The following is a 19,720-nucleotide window of genomic DNA, read 5'->3' on the forward strand; positions in this document are numbered from 1 at the left end:
ACAAAAAATTAGCCAGGCATGGTGGCGGGCACCTGTAGTCCCAGCTACTTGGGAGGCTGAGGCGGGAGAATGGCGTGAACCCGGAAGGCAGAGCTTGCAGTGAGCCGAGATCGTGCCACTGCATTCCAAGCTGGGAGACAGAGAGAGACTCCACCTCAAACAAAACAAAACAAAACAAAAACAAAAACAAAGAAGTTTAGACTTTGGTGGTTGTAGTAGTTGTAGTAATAGGTAGTATTCATTGAGTGTATTCCACAGACAAGGTGATATTCTAAGATTTGACATTTATTGTCACATTTAACTCTTACACTAACACCATCAGGCAGGTACTATGGTTCTAATTTTACAGATGAGAAAACTGAGACACAGAAAAGTTACATTGCTTACCCAAAGTCACATGGATACAGATTTAGCAGCTGAGCTGTGACAGGCAATGGGAAGCAAACAAGACATTCTTAAATAGGGTAGCAGAAGAGCCACGTGTGTATGTGTGTGTGTGTTCATGATATAGATAGAGTGATGGAAACATACATGCATATGCAAGAAGAAGGTATACACTTGAGAAAATAAATCCTGGACCAAGGTAAAGGAGGAAGACCAGTTAGAAGTCTACTATAATATTTCAGTTGAGAGATGACAGTAGTTAGAATGAATTCAGCCAAGGAGAAAACGATGAGGTGAGTGACAGAAGATATAGTTAGGAGATGAATTGGACAGACTTAGTAATGCAAAGTGAGAAGAAGCAAACCATTGAGGATCATTGCGAGATGAGGAAATTAGTTGGATGATGATATAAACCTTATAGGTTGGGGTTCTTTTAAAGTAGTTGTTCCCAAACCTTTAATATGAAAGTGAACCAGCCTTTCTATGACTGAATGACCTCAAGTCCCAGGGGTAAACAATTCTACAAAAACAAACGAGTGACTTTTTTCTACAGAATTAGGACAATGCAAATCTTACAGGTAAGAATCTATGAGGTATCTTCCACTTAAACTCTAATAATCTACCTTTGCAACTCTGGCCCTCTATAACCTTGGTCTCAGGAAGGAATGGCATGCAGTAGTGACAGACAGGCATTTAAGTTCTGGGTTAAAGATAATATATCTCAAGATTATTTCTTTTTGGGAGTATATGTATGCCCAGATTTACATACTGCACTGAGACAGAAGTCAAACAAGAATGTTAAAATTATCACCTCCAGGATATATTTATTATATATGTATATTTTCCCCAGTGAATGCTATCCCTTACACGTTAATCTGCACACAATGTTAAAAAACATGCAGTAAAAAAGTCATTTTGTTTTCTTTATAAAAACATCTAAATTTCAGTTATCAGTGGAATATTGTGCAGTCATTAAAATAATGCTTCTGAAAAAGTAGGTGATGACTTAAAGAAATATTTATTACATTACATGAAGTTAACATATATCAAATGCTATATAGATTCTACAAAATACCTAACCAATACTCCTCAAAACTCTCAAGGTCATCGAAACAAGGAAAGCCTGAGAAAATGTCAGAGTCAAGAGGAGCTTAAAGAAACATGATGACAAAATGTAAAATGGAATCCTAGATAAAATCCTGAACAGAAAAAGGTACCAAGTAAAAGAGCACACTAATATTTAGGTTTATGCAAACTCCTAAATATCAAAAAGTTCAACAAAGGCCTTAATACATACAATGACTACTTAAAATGATATATTTTTACTGTATTACTTGTCAAAGTCTTTAAAAAAAATTGGAGGTCTGTTAAAAAGCTGTGCTAAGTGGCTTCTATTTTATCTTTTATTTTAATGCAGAAGTGGACCCAGCAGTGCCAAGTTACCCCATAGGCAGACAAAGCACAGCCTTGAGATACGAACAGAGCAGAACAGAGCAGGGCATCAAAACCACTTATTTGAAAGAAGAAGATATTTGATATTTCTCTAACTTATGGTTTTGTACTATTTTTTATTTTGAATTAGTTTGAACCATAAGAAATTACTAAAACTTGACTATTTTTACTTGCAGAAGGTAACTTCATATAGTTCAATGTAGGACTCAGAGGAATGAGTAGTCTGATTGTGTTGTTTGGGGCATATGAAGTCTCCATCTGGCTCTGCTGCCAACCCAGTTTTATTGCAGGCTCTTAAGAAGCAGACTCTTAATTTGAGTGGTCAGCTTTGTAAAAAATATCTGCACAGTGTATGTTTTGACCTCCTTCTCTCATCTCACCTAATCTCACCTCTCCTACCCCAGAAAAAGCAACCTAGTCTGGCAAGGCCTGGGAGGCAGAGGAAGCTTGGTTACCTCTCCAACTCATTAAGCACCTGAGCAAAAACGAAGCGGATGTTGTGGGAAGTTTTTTGAAACTCAGGAAAATCTCCATCCTCAGTGGTCCTGCTAGGAATTAGTTTTTGTTTGGGGGAACCAGAGTCTACGATTTTGTGAGATATTTCCTGAAGGAGCTAAGAGTTTCAGGAGAGAGTGAGGAAACATTCTGGAATGAAGATCTGGAAAAAGTATTTGGTTTGTTAAAAGGCTCCCGTGCCCCACGTTTGACCTGCATTGCAGAATCTTCAGTAATAAGGCAGTATTTTATCCTAGCTTCCTCCATCCCTCCCTCCTCCTTCTAAGTCCTCATTTTTTTTTTTTTTTTTTTTTTTTCTGGAGTAGCAGCCACAGAGCACGGGGTGAAAAGTCGCTGGAAGGACAAGTTGACAGATAGCATTTGGGTCGCTGGGTCACTGAAAGGCGTCGTGATCTGCGCTCAGACAGAGCGATTTCCTCGGTGATTTTAATCTTTCGTCTGTTCACACGTCACGCCACCTGGACATAATGCAGAGAAATCTGGAGGCTTAACAAACCCTTCCTCTATCCCCTAAAGCTTACTTGGACAAAAAGAGAGAGAGAGAGAAAAAGAGAGAAAGACAGGAAAAGAGAGTTAACCCTCTCCCTGCCACCCCCATCAACAGCAGAAAAACCTAGGAGTGGAAAGACCTTGCTGGCAATTAATAAGCTCAGGGCTTTGCCTGAGCAACAAGGGCTCTGTCCTTATGGAGCCTGTAAATAATATAACAAGTTGCCCCATTTACTGCCTTAGACACATGTACGTGGCAGCTTTATCCTTTTTCGTTGACCCTCTGTCTACGTTTTGATTTACTTTCAAATATCATCTCATAGATTCTTGGAAAACATTTATTTTGATGGTGGGGGTTGGGGTACGGGCAGATGGAGAAAGGATGTAGAGAAAGAGCTACCCACGAAAGGAAATATTAATATCTTCCCCGTGACTGTGACCAGGCAGTCTGTTTTTCTTATTTCCCCATAAGTTTCTGAGCTATTTCCGGCCAAGGGTGTTAAAGCTTAGAATTAATGGATTTCAACAAAGTGGATGCCGATGTTCCAGAGAAATGCTTCTACTTAACTTGTTAGCAATATGCGTCAGGTCATGCTTGATAGTGCTGGAGAGTGGGGAGGAAAAGGCAGCCAAGGGACTGCCAGGAAGATGCTCCTTCAGGTTTCTTCCCTCTGGACAAATGGTGGAAAGAGAGAGTGACTCTGGTGCTCACCCCTTGCTCCCACAGAACGCTCATCATCTTCTGTTAAAGCACTTATCAAACTTTATCATGGTTATTTGCTTAGATGTCAGCACTAGACTATGAACTCCACAGGGGGACTTTATCCTTCACATCTCTCAAAGTGCCTGGAATATAATGGGACATTTTAAATATTTGCTTGTTCATTTTATCAAACAGGGCTTAAACACCTACTATTGCCAGATAGAGAGTTAGTCAATGGGGATACAATGAGGGATACGTTAGGGTCCCTTTTCTTAAGTTGCTCATAGTCTGGCCAGGGAGACAGACATGCAAAGATAACATTGATAATAACATGCTACAGATGCTTCCCTGGATGTACAGGGCTCCATGGAGGGAATCATTAAAGAGGGGGCCATTCTACTGGGGAGGGGAAAGGTGGATTAGGAAAGACACAAAGTGATTGTAGAGGTACAAGCAAGAAGCTACACAGACCAGTGGAAATGCTACCTCAACAGCCTTTGAGAGAAGTAGCAGGGTCTGATATACTAGCACTATCAGTGGGGATAAGAGAAGATGCATTAAGAGGTAAAAGGAAGGTGGTTCTACAGAACTCAGTGGCCACCAATGATATACGAGTTAAGAAATTGCTTACGCAGATAGTAAGAGTATGGGAGTCCTCAGTAAGGCTTTTCTTTTTAATGAAAAGCGGCCCAAATTATTTTCCTTACTAACAAAGAGCAGCCTGTAAAATCCAGCTGCAGACCTAGATACTGGCAGTTGTGGCAATCATGTTCAAGATGGCGACTCCATCTTCTCTTCTCTTTGCCAGCCATGTGTACAGTAAGAAGCAGACAAGATGGCGCTGATCAACTGGAATGCCTATTTGCATAATAAGATTAGCATGGGGGAAAAGCCTTCCCCACACACTATGTAGATGTCACAACTGATCAAACCAATCTATGAGCCCTATGTAAATCAGACACCGCCTCCCCAAACTGTATTATAAAATGGCGCATTAGCACCAACCGTTACTTTTCTCTGCTAGGAGACCCTCTTTGGAGTTTTCTCAACATGAGGAAGCTTTTTCTCTCTCTTTTCTTCTTTTTCTCTCTCTTTTCTTCTTTTTCTCTCCTCTTCTTCTTTTTCTGTTAAACGTTCTCCTCCAAAACCCACTCCTCATGTGTGTCCGTGTCCTGAATTCCTTCCACACTGAGACCAAGAGCCAGGGTATGTACCCTAGTCAAGGGAGCCCTTTCACCGGAATATAGAGCCAGAAGGAAAAGGAGAAGTTGGAGTTAACCTCCTTCTGGCATTGGTGACTGAGTCACCGAAACAGGGAAAAGGAAAGAAAGAAAGGAGGTCACGATAAAGGCTCTAATGTCATGGCTGTGTTTGTTAATCTCAATAATCAATTTAACTGTGTTTGCTCAGGTTATTACAATTGCCTTGGCTTTGAATAGGTACAACTTACCTTGTTGCAATTAACCCTAGAAGAACTCCATTTACCTGTGCCACAGTACAAAGGAAATATCACAGGCAGCAAATGTGTGAACTTAGATTGAGGTCTGGCTCGGAAACCCTGAGTCCCAGTTTACTCACCTCTATGCCAGAGATAAGCATTCCTTCCCTGTCTGCCTACATTATTAGTGTGTGGTGAGGGTGGAATAAGATTATGTACCTAAAAGCTACACAATACAAGAAGTGAGATATGCAAGCCCTTGTGTCCCAAGAATTTGGAGGGACACTGGCCTTTCCAGCAGAATTGGGGTCACTGACAGAAGGCTAATGAAAATTAAAATCACCAACTGCCTTGAAGTAAACAGATCTGACTCTTGAAGCTAAAACTTCTCTGAAGACGATATTTGCCAAGTGGCACTGCTCAAAGGAAAGTATCCTGTCAAATCCACCCAGCCTGAGCTCCAGATTGCTGAAATTTCGGGAGGCCCATTTATCAGAGGAAAATTACAACTTCCTTGATCAGGTCACCTCGATTTGCACAGGTGGTAACCCTAAATCTTGGCCAATTTCCAGTTTGGGTAATTCTATTTAGCTTTTCATGATTCCAGCTTCGGCTTCACTGGGGACATTGTCCTTCCCTCCTGTCATCCTCCTGGAAATTGCCATGGCTAGGAGAGATCTCACTACATTTTTGTGTGTGCTGAGTAGATTTTCCTCTGCTTTGAAATGAAGATATTTTTCTTGTTAAACCAATTTCCAGGTAACTTATTTTTAGAAACGTAGCCCCAGACCTTTTCTCACTAACCAGGTAAATTAGAGAATGAGAGACTATAATAGCTCTTCCGGAACTTGATTGTTTGTTTGCAGGGTCTGCAAAGGCAAAGAATTGCTAGTGGCCAGGCAGATCACATAAAGTGTGAAAAGGCCAGTGGGGTGCAAGACAAATGGAAGTGATAAGGACTGGGGAGTTCATTTCACATCTACACTCATTTTTTAAGAGTAAAACATTGTAGAGTATAAACAAAACTCATTCCTGAGATTAATTTGGTTTCCAGGTCACCATTTGTTAAACTCTAATAATCTAACCTGTGAATCTTACAGATTAAAAACAAATAACAGAGGCACTGAGAGAGACAATTTACAGAGCCAGTTGAAGGTAAGTCTGTGTTATTGTCACACTTCCTGTCACACAATCCACACAGCTGGGCTTCCATTCCAGGTTGCTTTCGCTTCCAACCTTTAGAAAGTTGCATTATCCTATCACAGTTTCCCTGCTTTCCTAACATTCTTTCTTACTATATCTCTTATGCTAATAGTATGCATTTTTTTTTTAAATTTTGGTAGAAAGAATCCTGGGACTTTGAACGATATGGGTCCAGTCCTGGTTCTATCCCATATTGGCAGGTTAACCTGGGCTGGTTTCTTAACTAATTTTAAGTTTACTCATTAGTGGGCACTATTACAAACTAAAGATTGCTCATCTAATTCAATTTAAAATTTTAATGCCATTCAAATTTTTAAAATTATCTCCAAATAGTGCAGTAGGCCCACACTAGGATACTATTCATTTGAAGATTGAAGTCACCACCTATACTTAGTAAATTGATATTTTCTGTAATTGAGACCCTTCCCACCAAAAATGCTGTCCATTATGCAGTAAGTATCCATTGGGAAATCAGATTCTTATTAACTGGATTAGTTCCCATTAGAATTATTTTAGAAATTGTTTTGGAACATTGTTTTTAGAGAGATTTGGGATTAAAAACTTGTTCTGTCATTTAAAATTTTTGTGACCTTGGATAATTATTAAAGCTTAGTTTCCCAATCTGTAAAATGAGAAAACAATAGCTACTTCATTAGCACAAGATTAAATGAGACTGTGTGCAATGCCCCTGGTACATATGCTAAAGTAATAGTTACATTGCATAGTCCGGTATCTTCGCTAACTCTTTCCCTCCTTTCCTACCTAACTTTTATATGACCAAAACACAGGTTTACTCTAGAGGATCTAACTGCTTTATTTTTAAAAAAGTTTTTTAGAAACACATATTTTTTCTAGTTGAAAGAGTCTGGAAAACTAAAAAATATGACATAATTTGAATGGAAGTAGCATTTGGTTGCTTAACATGAACCTGACAAATAAATAGATTTCCTTAAAGTTTCCCAGTAGGACTGTTATCCCTGTCGGTCTCCTAACTCAAACAACATATTAAAGAAGAATAAAGGATGCATAATTTTTTGAGGTCTGAACTCATTATGTGCTTTTGATTTTCAAAGATATTTGTGTTCCAAGTGAATGACAGGTGAGAAAACCTCCTGCCATACTCTCCCACATTCTCCACAAAGGGAAAATTTTGAGTGACAGTTTTGTACTCATAAGCCAACCTTTAGAGAAGTCTCCAAAGGATTTCTTTGAGCATGTGGAGACTTGGTTTAAGTATAATGGCTTGACTGGAGAATGATGAGGCTTGGACAAGTAAGTGATGGTGTGGGGACTGGGACACGATCAAGTAAGGATGAGATGTAGGGTAGGAAAAATAATCCTGGGGCTCTTCTTGCATTATCCCTTTGCCCCAATCCCTGAGGAATCCTGAAATGCTTCATCTTATGGTGGAAGTGGTATGTTTAGTTTAAAATCTTTCGGCACTCATCTAGGGACTGAGTCCACTACGTCTTTGAATTTTAAAGGAAGCTCCCTCCTCAGAGTTTGCTTCCTGGTTGGTGTTTGAACCAAAATGAGACATACCAGTCCTAGTGATGACCTTTGAATGTACAGCATACCATAATTTCAAGCACTAGAAAAACTCCTGGTAGATGAGTCCTGAATGTAGGAGCAAATAACTCTATAACTTGAACACTTTCCAGCTCAGCCACCATATTTGATAAATAGAGAAAAGAAGGCCCAGAGAAACTAAATCGATCACCTAAACTAGGAGTTGGAGAATTATGGCTCACAAACCAAATCTGGCTCATGGCCTCTTTTTGTAAACAAAGTTTTATTGAAAAACAGCCATACTCATTCATTTACATATTATATCTGGCTGCTTTCATTTTGCAAGAGCAGAGTGTAGTAGTTGCAACAGGGACCATATGACCCTGAAAGCCTAAAATATTTGTGATCTGATCCTTTACAGAAAGTTTGCTGACCTCTGGTCTAAAATCACATAGTCAACTGGTAACAAAGCCAGGACTACAATTATGGTCTTGAACCACACCAGAAGAGACAGAAATAATATGAAAATTTTTTAAAAATGTATATAAATACTTGGGGCCCTGGAAACAAAAGACATTACTGAACTTGATATATTTCTATTATTTGTATTACTGCTATAATAAATATCAGGATACTCTTCTAAATCTATTAGTCCTAAACTAAACTTTAACCAAGGTCAAAAATTAGAGATGAACTACATTAGTTCACTAGAGTCCTCCATGACCCATGCATCCATTTATCCCAGATAACTGTCAATCTGCTCATCAGACATGCTGTTGTTATACAATCTCTTTTTGTGCCTTTTAAAAAAAAAAGTCCTGTTTAAGGATCATTCAGCATCCTAATAAGGATTTCATGAAGATTAAGCAGCAAGGGCATTTAAAGAACAAATCACACCTGACAAACTTCGTAGTCTTTTACAACGTAATTTCAAATTAGCAGATGAAAGGAAGGCAAGGGATCTTATGTCTCTGCCTTTTTGTAAAACACTTGAGACAGGATCTCTCACAAAATGTTAGTGGCAAAGCTATTTTATATCAGCCTTTGCCAATTCAAATGGTCTTCAATGCTTCCACCTAGACTGAAGAGAGAGTGATGATAAATGGCAACCCAAGGAGTTTGGGCATGGATGCAGCACCTCCGAGGTTACTAAGCAATATTACCATTAACCTTGAATAGGGCACACTAAAGTCATGATCATCAAATTTGTGGGTGATATTCAGATATAACATCTCAAGGAAGGTAAAAGAAGAAAAAAAAATTAAATAAAAGTAAATATATGGACATGGACCCAGCCAAAAAATCTGTGCAGATAAATAATAAGCCAATGTCTTATCCTTGAAGTAGCTCTTCCAAATTTGAGACCCAGAAGTGACTGAACACCCAAAATATTGAATTGGAAGTTAGGGTTACTACTACTAGATGTGAAATGTTCTAGTACAGCCTATCCCTATTCAAATTATGAAGATAAAGATTTCTAAGCAGCAAGGCATATTGGTTGTTAAATAATAAAGGAAAACTAACCAATTCATTCATTTGTGTACTCAGTCATTCACTCACTCACTCTAAACTGGGTGCCAGTCATGTGCTTGTCACTGCTTTAAGTACAAAACAAGCATAGATCCTGCCCTTATGGAGTGCTTTCCTCTCTCTCTCTCTCTCTCTCTCTCTCTCTCACACACACACACACACACACACACACACACACACACACACACACGGGTTTTCTTGGGAGCTGCTGCTAAGTACTAGGAAGTAAAATAAAGCAGGATGATATACAATAGCAGAGGAGTGGGGGACAGGCTGTACTGCATTTGATGGTAGGATGAGGGAAGCCCTCTCGATGAAATGGAATTTGAGTAGAGAAAGGATGATCGAGACAAAGGAAACAGAAAGTGCAAAGGTCCCAAAATGAGAGCACATTTGATACTTGGAGAACACACAACAGGAGAATAAAAGGAAAGGTCCTGGGAGCTGAGATCAGAGAGGCAGACAGGTGCAAAGGTAAATATTATCTTGTAGGTTTTGGTAAGATAAAATTTGGTAAGGTAAAATCACTTCATATTTTATGTTCATTGAGATGAAGAGCCACTTTGAGACAGAAACTAACACCTTAAAATGATCACTCGGGTTGCTGTATGGAGAAGAGACAAGGGAGCCAGGTAGGAGGAGGAAGGCAGGTTGAGAGGATAGTACGGTATTTTAAGTGAAAGCTGATAGCAGCTTAGACTTCAGTGGAGGCAAGCAGTGAAGGTGACCAAAAGTGGTTGGATTATGGCTATGTTTTGAAGTTATATTCAATAGGATTTATCACTTGTTTGGATGTGGAAAGAAATAGAATGAAATGAATCACAGATGCCTTTAAGGTTTTTTGGCTTGAACACCAAGATAATGCAAGTTGCCATTTTACTCAAATGGAGACAACTGGGAGAAGAGACAGCTGAGGGGGTAGGAATCAAGATTTCAGTTTATACCAATTCAGTGAGTCAGAGCATTGCACACATCACTTTTCCTTATACCTGATCTTTCTGAGAACCTTCTGGAGTTCTCCATCCTAGGACCCTAAGTGGTCATCATAACTTGAAGTTTATGTCATGGTAACCAACATTAGGGAGCAAGTATTATGCCCAAGATAAAAAAGCAAACAAACAAACAACAATAACAAAAAAAAAACATTAAGAACACACAGAAAAAGCCACAAATCAGAAATATCACTGCCTCTACCAATGAAAAGCCAAAAGTTAAATCTGTTGAAAGGTTAGTAAGAAATAGCAAGGAGCAATTTGGTTTTGGTCATGCGATATTCAAAAACAGATCTTGAGGGGGGTGAATTTAGAGATGGGAAATGAAGAACAAAAAGAGGATTAGGGAAGATGGTAATTTGCATGCTGCCTTTGGAAAGTAGAGTTATGTGTGGGTTAGAATCTATTGTTCTCAAATTCAGAACAAAGATAACAAATAGTGTAAAATTGTGGCTTGTCATGATTAGCTGGTCACATTCAGAAAGTTACTTCTTTTTTGGCGCTTCAGTTTCTTTCTCTGTTAAAGATAAGGTATAAACTAGACAGCTTTTTACAATGCTCCCATCTTCCAAAATTCTAGATTATGGCCACTCCCACTGTATCATTTCTCACCTTATGACATGCACCCCTCCCATGAAGTGTGTGTTAATAGATGAAGAGGAACCGTTTCAAGACATTCATTTAGAAAGATAGTAATAGCATCAGAAAAAAGTAGAACAAAGAAAATGAGATAAAATTCACTCTCTACCACAGAAGGTTATACAAACTTTCCCTTACTCCCCCAGAGTCCACTTACCTTTTGAGCTCTACCCTATATGTTGAAGTGGGAAGTGTCCTACACAATGCAAAATGTTTGACAGCATGCCTAACCTCTTCCCATCAGATTCCAACAACACTCCCAACCTCCTCCTGTTGTATGTAACAACTAAAAAACATCTCCAAACATTGCCAAATGTCCCCTAGGGGGAAAAATTGTCTCTACTGGAGAACCACTGATCCGAGAGAAGCAGGCCTACCAGTTCCATTTTCCTGCTTGAGTGAAACACCACTGTGGGTGGCATACCTTCTGACCACGGCTCATCACACCAGCTTACAGATAAGAATACTTGCCCACCATATAAATTCCCATCCATACAATTAAGTAAGACATGGCTTGTGTATTAGCATATCCAGCTGCTTGTTTGCCTGTCCCTGATATTTCAGTCCAAGTACAGTGGTTTGGCATAAATAATACACAGTCAGCTGAAGCCTGAAAGATACTGTAAATATCCAAGTTCAAAACTACTGTGGTTTTTTCAAGTATACTACAAACAAACCACTCTTAGCTTGAGATGGAAAGGAAAAAATCCAACCCTAATGCCATTACTTAAATAGGCCCATTAAAAATGAGCTGTGGGTGAAATACGCCTTTATTAAACAGATGACATTACATCAGGAATGATGAATCATAAAGTTTCTTTTCGGTATTACAATGGTATACGACCTTTTAAACTTTAATCACTCACCTCATATTCTGCACTACCATCAGGTGTGCAGGCTTCTTGCTGATTACATTAACATGAGGCAGCTGGGGAGCTGTTGGCATCCATTCTCGACAGGCTTTTAGTAGCATGGCTCCACGACACAAAGCCAGAGCTGGGGCAGCCGCAGGCCTGTCTGGAAAGGGAAGCATGGCCTCCAGCTCACTGCCAGAGTCCAACAGTTACAGGAAACGTACTCTGGTGTCTTACATACTACTGTTCTCCCAGAAGTTGGCATAGGATCTAGCACACAGTAAGAACTCTATCAATGCTTATGGAACAAATCTCAAAGGGATTGGAATAATCTGTTACATTTGGACAGGGCTTCCAGTTTAAAAGATCATTATTCAGTTTTCCCAGGGAGCGGGTGAAGAAGGCCCAGGGTCACACTGGTAGTAACTGATGGAACTGGATTACAGTTTGTGTTCTTTCCACTGTGGATAGAAGACAACACTGTGCTGTTGATAAAAGCACAGGCTTAGCTTCCATCCCAGCCCTTCAGTAACTGTGCAACCTTTCACAAGTCATTTAAACCCCCTAAAATATACAATCCTTCTAGTTTGATTGGGAGAACTATTTGAGATGATGCATGTAAAAAGCTTGCCATGATGGGTGGCACATGGTAAGCACCCAATGAATGTTATTTATAATTATTTACAGCTTCATAAAATATCCTATGGACAAACTGAAAACTACAGAATCCTTAATGGAAAGCAAAATTTGATTTGTCAGTTACCTTGTGAACCATCACCCCTAAAATTTGATTGAGGCCCCAGTTAATCTGCATTTACCTTTCTCTCGATCTTTCTTCTTTCTACTTGTTAGGAAGCTGAGTAAGGGACAATTAGTCGTTTGCCCCTTAATAGCCTCAACCCGCAACCTGATACCAAAAGTATCCCATGGCCCCTCTTGAGAAGTTTCATTTCATGAAGTCTTTGTGTCAGTGATAATCTAACTAATATGTAAGTATTTTTAATCGTAGTTCTTCTCACCAACATTTTAAATGGCAGAGAAGAAAATATAAGGAGGTTCAAGAATTATTTTAGTAAAGGTTTTTGATAGATTTGGAAGTTAATAAAAAACAATTTTGAAATAAATCTTTTGAGTTGTAGCCATGTAAGAAAACTAACATTTTCTAAAAAGAATTATCCATTGGTTTCTGTTCAGAAACAATATGCAAGTGTGGACAATATGCAAGTTTAGATAAAACATTATTTTGCCCCAGGATAGCATATACTATGCTCCTTACAAGACTTCATCCAAAATTAGGATTTCATGTATCATTTAGTATACTTTAGCTATAAATTTCATAAACACCAACTAAAGGAACATAAACGGTAAATCACAGAAAGTCAGGAGATATGTTGATATTAGAGTTCATTATCCTGTTAGCCCAACAATGTCAGCAAGTTTCCTTCCATCTTTCATTCAGCATTGTCAGTTGCTGCTTTGGTCTCTTGCCTAGTTTCCTCCAAGGTCTCTAAATGCCATCATACCTTTTCAACATCATCATAACCAGAAGAAAGGGCTACTTCCTTAAAGAAGTCTCTTTTGTTAATAGCAAAGAAATCTTTCTCATATCGTCACCAGTGGGTATTATTTTCCGTTCCATGGGTTGGTTCTGGTTCACATAATTACCCCCCAAACTAATCATTGGCAGAGAGAGTGAAATTATCATGACTGACTTAAAACAATCATGATTCAGCCACTGAATCATGATTTAATACTCTGAACAAAGCTGAGGTTCTGCTTGCAAGTTAGAAGGTGACTGAGCAATGGCTATTGGGTAGGCAAACAATTGTCTGTTATCATCCCATTAGTCATATTCTAGTTCAGTGGTTCCTGAATCACCGTTTAAACATTCTGCTCATATGCTAAGTCAATTATATTACAATCACTGGAGTAGGACACAGCAATCAATACTTTTTGAAGCTCCCTGAGTGATTCTGAAGTGTAGAGATGTTTGGGGATAACCGTCCTAGCTATCAGTTCATGTGAGCCATGTTAGCAAGGGTCTACTGAGAGATTTCCTTTCTGGTCCACAGGGATCCTGCAGGTCCAATTTGGTCCCATTGGACACGGAAATGCCTTATGACTTATGTTGACTTGAACAGAATATGACAATATGTCATCATACCACTACAGAATCAACACAGCAATCCAAATATGAGAGAAAACCAAAAGTTCCCCAAAATTAGCTGAATATTTTAAAGTATTAAATTTTTTATTGTTTTACAAATTTTAAGCCAATTTTTCATTTCAAAATGATGATTAAAATGGGATAAAATAGCTCTGCATCATAACTTACACTAGAGAGTTTCAGAATTATAAAGATCACCTAACACAACCACTGAGAGGTTAGCTTTACATGACATTTTACAAGGCAAGAATTTTTTTACCCATTTGGTCACTGCTGTGTCCTCAGTGCCTAGATGAACATCTCATACCATACCTGGGTTTATGACTCCTTGCTCAATTTCCTCACCTGTTATATGGGGACATGAATACCTTATATGTCCCATAGGAGGAAGGAACAACTGCATTTTGAAGAAGCAAAACTGAGAACCAGTTCTAGCACTACCAGCTGAGCGACATGCTACAGAGTCACTTAATCTCCCTGAGCTTCTGCAGGAAGATAAATTCTATTTTGTACCTCAAAGAGTCTCTATGGGACTCCAGGGTGGTGGTGTATGTGAAAGCGCCTTGCAACATGTACATTCCTATACAGATAGGAGTGATTATTTTAAAGGAGATAAACATAAATGTTCAATTAATGCAAGACAAAATTCAGAGTGCCTTCCATCTGAAATGTGCTTTTCTCTTTCTCCCTCTTCCTCTGTCGCTCTCAAAATGTTAATACGGGTCTCCTCTATAAATAACGATAGTGGCATACTGACATCCAGATTTAAACGCTGCAGCACAGCACCCTGTACAAGGAGAAGGCTGACACAGAGCTTCTATTTTTATATGTTTAGTGATATATCCAAGTGTCACTCAACAACAACAGGAAAGGAGCGACTGAGCCGATATCATTCACTCATATCTTCACCCCTCCCCCGCCTACCACTCCGACACATCCGTGACAAGCGCTGCCTGGCTCCACCTGCTCACCACCTGTCAATATCTGGGTTGAAAAAAAAAAAGACTCCAGCACATGACTCTTAATTTTTATTAGTATAAATATAGATATACTAAATAATAATCTATGCTCAGCACTTACATTGCAAGGCCACAAGAATTCCATTGCACTACTTCTTGAAATGTTCTATCTCTGTATCAGATGATCCCTGCAAAGGCTACTCCAGACTTTCTAAGATGGAAACCAAAATAGATTGTGGCATTCAACTGAGATCACTGGGGAAATACAAGGAAATACCATGGACTCTGATTACAACTTCTGTGAGGACATAGGACCAATTCTCCTGACTTCAGAGAAAGGTGCTCCTATGATTTTATCTCCTAACTGAGCAAACCAATGCTATGACCCCTCCCTTTTCCTCACAAACCTTTCAGAGGCTACACTGGGGCGTATTATCAGGACAGGTAGGGGTAAGAGCTTCATCAGCTGAAAATCAATGTGGCTCATCACAGTCTCAAAACACCTAGGAATGTGTCATACACAAAAAGATCAAAGCCGCCCCAGCAAACAAGTGACACGGAAACCCAACAGTGCTTGTGGCCAGGAGAAGAAGTGAACACACACCTTAATAATTCATTATTTGGTTGTTATTCAATATGCTACATGTGATTTATAAGTTTGCTTGTTGTAGCAATTTGATTGAAGTAGCTAGTCATAGCAAAACAGAGACAGCTATGAAACCAGACAATCATAGGTTCAAATCCTGTCTCTGTAAGTTCCTGGATGTGTGACTTCTGAACATGTTATTTTACTCGTTCACATTTGTTTCCTCATCTGTCATAGATATGGCAATACTTGGAAGATTATTGTGAGGATAAAATGAGAGTATATATGTAATATGTACTACAGTGGCTGGTTTATAGTAAGCTATAGCTAATACAGTTGTCCCTGGTCCTTGGGTATCTGCAGTGATTGGTTCCAGGACTCCCTGAAGATACCAAAATCTGCAGATGAACAAGTCCCTTATATAACGTGGTATATATAGTGTTTGCATGTAACCTACACATTCTCCCATATACTTTAAAATTACTTTAAATCATCTCTAGGTTACTTAGAATACCTTATGCAATATAAATGTTACCCAAGTGTCCATCAACGGATAAATAAAGAAAATGTGGTACATGTACACAATGGAGTGTTATTCAGCCTTGAGAAAAAATGAGATCCAATAATTTGCAAAAACATGGATGGAACTAGAGATCATTGTGCTAAGTGAAATAAACCAGGCACAGAAAGACAAAAATTGCATGTTCTCAATTATTTGTGGGGTACAAAAATCAAGACAAACTCATGGAGATAGAGAGTGGAAGGATAGTTACCAGAGACTGGGAAGGGTAGTGAGAGTGGTAGGGGAGGTGGGGATGGTTAATGGATACAAAGAAAAGTAGAAAGAATGAATGAGACCCACTATTTGATAGCACAGCAGGGTGATTATAGTCAATAATAACTACTTTGTACTTTTTAATATAACAAAAAGAGTGTAATCAGATTGTTTGTAACTCAAGGAATAAATGCTTGAGGGGATGGAGACCTCATTCGCCATGATGTGCTTATTTCACATTACATGCCAGTATCAAAACACCTCATGTACCCCATAAATATATATACCTAATATGTATCTGCAAAAATTAAAAATTAAAAGAATTTTAAAATTTTAAATGGTGTATAGTTTTTGCACTGTATTTTAAAATTTGTATTACTTTTATTGTTTCTTTGACATTTTCAATCCACTGTTTAATCTACAGATGTGAAACCTGTGGATACAAAGGGCTGATTGTACTTCTTTTAACCTGAGTGCATACAAAAATGCTGTTTTAAGCACTTTCTAAGGTATTTCTAAGTGTTTTAGTAGACTTAGTGGTTTCTTTCTCTCTAAAACATTACTTCTACAATTGAATTTTACCCAAGATAACAATGTGGAGCCTAAGACTACTCTCTATTTGTTGTTCCATGACATAAATCTTAAAGAAAAGGCACTGACTTAAAGCTTAATGAGTCTATCCAGAAAGAAGCTATTGTTCCAAATCTAGTACAAGAATTTTGGCTAGCATGGACTATACAAACCACAAACAAAAAAACAGAGGGTGGAACAGGATTGTGCTCAAAAAGGCAGGCGAAGTTCTGGGTGGGAAACTCCACTTCTCTCTCTCTCTCCTGGGAATCACTGTGCCCTGAGTTACTCAGGGCCTGGGGCTTGGTGCTTGGGACTCATAGAAAAGTGCCCCAGGGCAGACCTCTAGCTCTGTATTCAAGATTATTCTTCTGTGCTGGAGTTAGAGCACTAATCTTGCTCTGGCTCCAGCACTGTGCTAGAGGAGTTAGTTGAGAAAGGGTCAAGTAGGGGCTGTGGTGCTGAAAGCAGTATAGCAATAATATTAGCAATACAACCATGTTACCTAAGTGGAGGTACCAGCGTATTGTCATTTTCACCCCCAGAAGACTTAGGTGTTTGGAGGTCTTCTCATCCTATGTTCACTCAACAAGAAACTAACAAAGCAGATAACAGTGTTGGTGCACTTACCAATATGAAAAAAATTTCATTTTTCTAAGTTAAGATCTGGCTTCCTAAAGGAAAGATGATTCATATATATTTCTGGAATGTTATATAATCTAGGCACTAGAAAATTTAAATTTTTTATTTTTATTTAGCCTATGTATTTGGATAATGGTGTTGTCTCAAATGTACTAATGAGACCATTGAGTTTGAAGAATATTAAGTGGTTAAAATCACAGTATTAGCTGCAGATCTGGATTCAAACCGAAGTCTGCCTGACTGTAAAACCCCTAATATAAAACCACTGTCACTGTAATTACTGTGAAGAATAGCATCCCACTATTGAAGACTTTCTAATTTGTCCCTGTTGTCAACTGGGTCATGTTTTACCTTCTCAGCTTTATGTTGAAAATTTGCTACTTTGTCAACAAAGTCTTATTTACAATGAAGCTAACCACCAAAAAAAAAAAAAAAGTCCTTATGAAAATAATTACAGATGCTAGTAAGTACACAGTACCAAAGAGATGCTCAAATATATGCACTACCTTAAATTTGAAAGAATTAGAACTAGCAAAAAATCAAACAAAACAAAACAAAACAAATGAGCAATATCTAGGGTGGGAACTGGGGAGACTAAGAAGGTTTCAACACAATTGAGAGCATATCTTACAAACTAAAACTTCAAATAAGCCTACTTACTTTTTCCCCGGGTTCATAGAACTCAATACAGAGTCATAAATCAGTCATATAGAAAGGCACGTATGTAGCATAAAGCCCTAAGAAGAGATTATACAAGTTCTTAGTGAACATCTCCAGTGATGGACTCACAAAATCCTAAGGTAACTAAGGCCTTTTCCAAAAGCTCCAATTGTTAGCAAAAAAAAGTTGAGTCCCCCTTATTCGGCCAGTACATTATAATTCTTCCCTCTCTGTCTGTCTACACAAATGCCTACTACACCTCCTGAATAGAACATCAAGAATCTACATCTTACTTGAAAGATTAAGTGCCAATGTGTCTACTGATGCATTTGTGTGAATAGTGGTTGCTTCTTTCTGCTGACCATGAATTCCTGCCTCCTAGGGCTACATAACTAAATGTTTTTCCATAGAACAAGCAGAGATCCCTGGAACAAAAAGAATTACAAAGCATAAAAGCTTTCAGCCGAAAAGAGGAACGGAAAAGATGCCAACTTGTATGGAGATGTGGAAGTGAGAAAACCTTTGATCAGTACTTCATTAGAGTATTCAAGAGGAAGAAACTTGGAAGCTGATGGAAAAATCAAGCAGCCTAGCATAATCATAAGCTTTACATGCTCTTTTCAAAGGGTTTATTTATTTATTGAATTTTTTTTCAATTCTCTTGTTTGTTAATTTCTGTTCTGATTCTAAGTCTATTGGTCAATCGGTGCTGAAAATAAAATGGGACCACGTGACCTGAGAATACTCTGCCTTATGAGTATATGGGTACTGTATGACAAAGTCAGGCTTAATGGTGAGGGTGAAGGGATGAGAGAATTGTAGGTGAAGGAGAAGAACACAGGAGTCGAACACTGACAATGATATCAAATCACTACTCGGAAATTATTTTGCTGGAAGATAGTGAGAGTGATTATCCAAAACCCTGTGGATTAGGTATTATACCAGCCTCTACCCTCTGGCCTTCAAGGGTTTCCATAATTTTTACTCTAATAGCCTGAGCTATCACTCCATTTCTGACAAAATTAAAGATTGTTTAGTCAAACGAACTCTAAGGAAAGATAAATTCGACTCTAACTAATAGCATATTTGTGGAAAATAAAATTTTATTACACTTGAATGAATTCACTATTAGGGTGATTTACCAACAGAATGCTGGGATGTTTTGTCTCTGAAAATATATTATTTCTTAAATTTTATAATTGATAGACAAGGTACAATCATAATTAAGTAGCACTATGAACTAAGCATGATGTCTTTCTTAATAATAATAATTGGTCTCCTAAATAGGCTGTTAAAGCCCAGATAATCTTCTTCACATCTTCAATTTTGTAAAGTTCCCCTGACAAAAAAAAAAAAAAAACCTCTACCAAGTTAGTATTCAGGATAATCCTACTTCTCAATTAGAGTTCTTAATATGGAAAAAAGTTTTCCTGTCCCAAGAGGATATTCTTAAACAACTAGTATTGGTGAGTTTGACCCACTTTCCATAAAATAGATTTTTCCTTATATTTATCTTATTCCTCCCACTTTTCTAGTCGTTTTCCCCTCCCTTCTCCTTTTCATATAACTTATTTTCTCAAGCTGTTCTCAGTTAGGCAGTGTCTGCAAAGAGCGCTGATGTTTTCACTCTGAAAAGTCTCCAGTGATTACAC

At 38.4% G+C, this 19,720-nt stretch overlaps 1 long non-coding RNA gene across 1 annotated transcript; it reads left to right on the forward strand.

Annotated features, from left to right (window-relative positions):
* The first annotated feature begins 2,650 nt into the window (after nt 1–2,650).
* LOC103879750 lies at nt 2,651–19,428 on the forward strand. The gene is made up of 3 exons (XR_640515.4): nt 2,651–4,750; nt 6,083–6,137; nt 18,479–19,428. It is a non-coding gene; the product is annotated as an uncharacterized LOC103879750 (long non-coding RNA).
* The last annotated feature ends 292 nt before the right edge of the window (nt 19,429–19,720 follow it).

Source organism: Papio anubis, chromosome 1, assembly GCF_008728515.1.
Source record: "Papio anubis isolate 15944 chromosome 1, Panubis1.0, whole genome shotgun sequence".
NCBI lineage: Eukaryota > Metazoa > Chordata > Mammalia > Primates > Cercopithecidae > Papio > Papio anubis.